The sequence below is a fragment of the Oncorhynchus keta genome, unplaced genomic scaffold, assembly GCF_023373465.1.
Source record: "Oncorhynchus keta strain PuntledgeMale-10-30-2019 unplaced genomic scaffold, Oket_V2 Un_contig_19352_pilon_pilon, whole genome shotgun sequence".
Classification (NCBI taxonomy): Eukaryota; Metazoa; Chordata; class Actinopteri; order Salmoniformes; family Salmonidae; genus Oncorhynchus; species Oncorhynchus keta.
The window spans coordinates 1-5,183 of NW_026281424.1; the positions used below are offsets into that span (position 1 = coordinate 1).

General features: G+C 46.4%; 1 long non-coding RNA gene across 4 annotated transcripts; it reads right to left on the reverse strand.

Annotated features, from left to right (window-relative positions):
- Window positions 1-699: 699 nt before the first annotated feature.
- LOC127920396 (uncharacterized) lies at window positions 700-4,929 on the reverse strand. Of its 4 annotated transcripts, none has more exons than XR_008106148.1 (3): window positions 4,863-4,929; window positions 1,624-1,740; window positions 700-1,154 (listed from the first exon to the last, which is right to left on the reverse strand). It is a non-coding gene; the product is annotated as an uncharacterized LOC127920396 (long non-coding RNA). The 4 variants fall into 4 exon arrangements; XR_008106145.1 differs by lacking the exon at window positions 4,863-4,929 and adding an exon at window positions 2,207-2,396; XR_008106146.1 differs by lacking the exon at window positions 4,863-4,929 and adding an exon at window positions 1,819-1,897.
- Window positions 4,930-5,183: the final 254 nt, after the last annotated feature.

The window sequence follows — 5,183 nt, forward strand, 5'->3', positions numbered from 1 at the left end:
GGGTGAAACTCACAGAGATCCTATTCAATTAGATTAGGTGAGATTCTACATGTTATTCTGGGTGTAGAGAACTCACAGAGATCCATGATTCTGCTAGACTGTAGGTGAGATTCTGCATGTTATTTTGGGTGAAACTCAATCTTTGAATTGAAGTGAGATTCTCATGTTATTCTGGGTGGACCTGTGACGGAAACCATGACTGCTAGACTGTAAAGGTTTAGGGTCAATTTGAATTGAAGTCAGTCAATTCGGGATGCGATTTGAATGGAATGGAAATGGAAAACGTTAAAAAAAAATATATATTTTATTTTTAAATTTATTGAGAAGTCATTGAAAATAGATGCTTTCCTTTCAATTATTGAATTGGATTGTCAGTTTACATCCTGAAAGGTTTGACTTAAACTCAAATGGACCCCAACCCAGTTGTAAGTGGTTATGAGTGACTGAAAGTCTGGTTTATCACATAGTTTAGCACAGCTCAACATTAGTAACGTTACATCATGGAACACTTCGCATCAAAGAAACAACTGTACTGTACCCCTGTATATAGCCTCCACATTGACTCTGTACCAGTACCCCCTGTATATAGCCTCCATTGACTCTGTACCAGTACCCCCTGTATATAGCCTCCACATTGACTCTGTACCGGTACCCCCCTGTATATAACCTCCACATTGACTCTGTACCGGTACCCCCTGTATATAGCCTCCACATTGACTCTGTACCGGTACCCCCTGTATATAATATAATAATAATAATAATATAATAATAATAATATAATAATATATAATAATAATAATAATAATATATGCCATTTAGCTGACGCTTTTATCCAAAGCGACTTACAGTCATGTGTGCATACATTCTACGTATGGGTGGTCCCGGGAATCGAACCCACTACCCTGGCGTTACAAGCGCCATGCTCTACCAACTGAGCTGCAGAAGGACCACAATATAGCCTCCACATTGACTCTGTACCGGTACCCCCTGTATATAACCTCCACATTGACTCTGTACTGGTACCCCCTGTATATAACCTCCACATTGACTCTGTACCGGTACCCCCTGTATATAGCCTCCACATTGACTCTGTACCGGTACCCCCTGTATATAGCCTCCACATTGACTCTGTACCGGTACCCCCTGTATATAACCTCCACATTGACTCTGTACCGGTACCCCCTGTATATAATCTCCACATTGACTCTGTACCGGTACCCCCCTGTATATAGCCTCCACATTGACTCTGTACCGGTACCCCCTGTATATAGCCTCCACATTGACTCTGTACCGGTACCCCCTGTATATAACCTCCACATTGACTCTGTACTGGTACCCCCTGTATATAGCCTCCACATTGACTCTGTACCGGTACCCCCTGTATATAGCCTCCACATTGACTCTGTACGGTACCCCCCTGTATATAACCTCCACATTGACTCTGTACTGGTACCCCCTGTATATAACCTCCACATTGACTCTGTACCGGTACCTCCTGTATATAACCTCCACATTGACTCTGTACTGGTACCCCCTGTATATAGCCTCCACATTGACTCTGTACCGGTACCCCCTGTATATAGCCTCCACATTGACTCTGTACTGGTACCCCCTGTATACAACCTCCACATTGACTCTGTACCGGTACCCCCTGTATATAACCTCCACATTGACTCTGTACCGGTACCCCCTGTATATAACCTCCACATTGACTCTGTACCGGTACCCCCTGTATATAACCTCCACATTGACTCTGTACCGGTACCCCCCTGTATATAACCTCCACATTGACTCTGTACTGGTGCCCCTGTATATAACCTCCACATTGACTCTGTACCGGTACCCCCTGTATATAACCTCCACATTGACTCTGTACTGGTACCCCCTGTATATAACCTCCGTTATTGACTCTGTACCGGTACCTCCTGTATATAACCTCCCATTGACTCTGTACCGTACCTCCTGTATATAACCTCCCACATTGACTCTGTACCGGTACACCCTAATATATAACCTCCACAGTGACTCTGTACCGTGCCCCCTGTATATAGCCTCACATTGACTCTGTACCGGTACCCGTATATAGCCTCCACATTGACTCTGTACCGGTACCCCCCTGTATATAGCCTCCACATTGACTCTGTACCAGTACCCCCTGTATATAGCCTCCACATTGACTCTGTACCGGTACCCCCCTGTATATAACCTCCACATTGACTCTGTACCGGTACCCCCTGTATATAGCCTCCACATTGACTCTGTACCGGTACCCCCTGTATATAATATAATAATAATAATAATATAATAATAATAATATAATAATATATGCCATTTAGCTGACGCTTTTATCCAAAGCGACTTACAGTCATGTGTGCATACATTCTACGTATGGGTGGTCCCGGGAATCGAACCCACTACCCTGGCGTTACAAGCGCCATGCTCTACCAACTGAGCTGCAGAAGGACCACAATATAGCCTCCACATTGACTCTGTACCGGCAACCCCTGTATATAACCTTCCACATTGACTCTGTACTGGTACCCCCTGTATATAACCTCCACATTGACTCTGTACCGGTGCCCCCTGTATATAGCCTCCACATTGACTCTGTACCGGTACCCCCTGTATATATAGCCTCCACATTGACTCTGTGCAGTGCCCCCTGTATATAGCCTCCACATTGACTCTGTGCCAGGTGCCCCCTGTATATAAATCTCCACATTGGCTCTGTACCGTACCTCGTATATAGCCTATCACATTGGCTCTGTACCGGTACCCCCTGTATATAGCCTCCACATTGACTCTGTACCGGTACCCTGTATATAACCTCCACATTGACTCTGTACTGGTACCCCCTGTATATAGCCTCCACATTGACTCTGTACCGTGCCCCCTGTATATAGCATCACATTGACTTCTGTACCGTGCCCCCTGTATATAACCTCCACACATTGACTCTCTACTGGTGCCCCCTGTATATAACCTCCACATTGACTCTGTACCAGTACCTCCTGTATATAACCTCCACATTGACTCTGTACTGGTGCCCCCCTGTATATAGCCTCCACATTGACTCTGTACCGTGCCCTGTATATAGCCTCCACATTGACTCTGTACTGGTACCCTGTATACAACCTCCACATTGACTCTGTACCGGTACCCCTGTATATAACCTCCACATTGACTCTGTACGTTGCCCTGTATATAACCTCCACATTGACTCTGTACGGTACCCCTGTATATAACCTCCACATTGACTCTGTACCGGTACCTCTGTATATAACCTCCACATTGACTCTGTACTGGTACCCTGTATATAACCTCTCCACATTGACTGTACCGTACCCCTGTATATAACCTCCACATTATCTGTACTGGTGCCCCCTGTATATAACCTCCACATTGACTGTGCGTGCTTCCTGTATATAACCTCCACATTGTCTCTGTACCGTACTTCCTGTATATAACCTCCACATTGACTCTGTACCGGTACCCCTGTATATAACCTCCACATTGACTCTGTACCGGTGCCTGTATATAGCCTCCACATTGACTCCACTGTGCCCCCTGTATATAGCCTCCACATTGACTCTGTACCGTGCCCACCCCCTGTATATAACCTCCACATTGGCTCTGTACCTGTAAATTCTGTATATAGCCTCCACATTGACTCTGTACTGGTACCTCCTGTATATAGCCTCCACATTGACTCTGTACCAGTGCCCCTGTATATAGCCTCCACATTGACTCTGTACGGTACCCCTGTATATAGCCTCCACATTGACTCTGTACTGGGTACCCCTGTATAAGCCTCCACATTGACTCTGTACCGGTGCCCTGTATATAGCCTCCATTGACTCTGTACTGGTAGCCCCTGTATATAACCTCCACATTGACTCTGTACTGGTAGCCCCCTGTATATAGCCTCCACATTGACTCTGTACTGGTAGCTCCTGTATATAGCCTCCACATTGACTCTGTACCGGTACCCCTGTATATAGCTCTCCACATTGTTCTACTGGTACCTTCCTGTATATAGCCTCCACATTGACTCTGTACTGGTACCCCCTGTATATAACCTCCACATTGACTCTGTACCAGTACCCCCCTGTATATAGCCTCCACATTGACTCTGTACTGGTAGCCCCCTGTATATAGCCTCCACATTGACTCTGTACTGGTAGCCCCTGTATATAGCCTCCACATTGACTCCGTACCGGTACCCCCTGTATATAGCCTCCACATTGTCTCTGTACTGGTACCTCCTTATATAGCCTCCACATTGTCTCTGTACTGGTAGCCCCCTGTATATAACCTCCACATTGACTCTGTACCGGTACCCCCCTGTATATAGCCTCCACATTGACTCTGTACTGGTACCCCCCTGTATATAACCTCCACATTGACTCTGTACTGGTACCTCCTGTATATAGCCTCCACATTGACTCTGTACCGGTACCTCCTGTATATAGCCTCCACATTGACTCTGTACTGGTACCCCCTGTATATAGCCTCCACATTGACTCTGTACCGGTACCTCCTGTATATAGCCTCCACATTGACTCTGTACTGGTACCCCCTGTATATAGCCTCCACATTGACTCTGTACCGGTACCCCCTGTATATAGCCTCCACATTGACTCTGTACCGGTACCCCCTGTATATAGCCTCCACATTGACTCTGTACCGGTACCCCCTGTATATAGCCTCCACATTGACTCTGTACCGGTACCCCTGTATATAGCCTCCACATTGACTCTGTACCGGTACCCCCTGTATATAGCCTCCACATTGACTCTGTACCGGTACCCCCTGTATATAGCCTCCACATTGACTCTGTACCGGTACCCTCTGTATATAACCTCCACATTGACTCTGTACCGGTACCCCCTGTATATAACCTCCACATTGACTCTGTACCGGTACCCCTGTATATAGCCTCCACATTGACTCTGTACCGGTACCCCCTGTATATAGCCTCCACATTTACTCTGTACCGGTACCCCCTGTATATAGCCTCCACATTGACTCTGTACCGGTACCCCTGTATATAGCCTCCACATTGACTCTGTACCGGTACCCCCTGTATATAGCCTCCACATTGACTCTGTACCGGTACCCCCTGTATATAGCCTCCACATTGACTCTGTACCGGTACCCCCTGTATATAGCCTCCACATTGA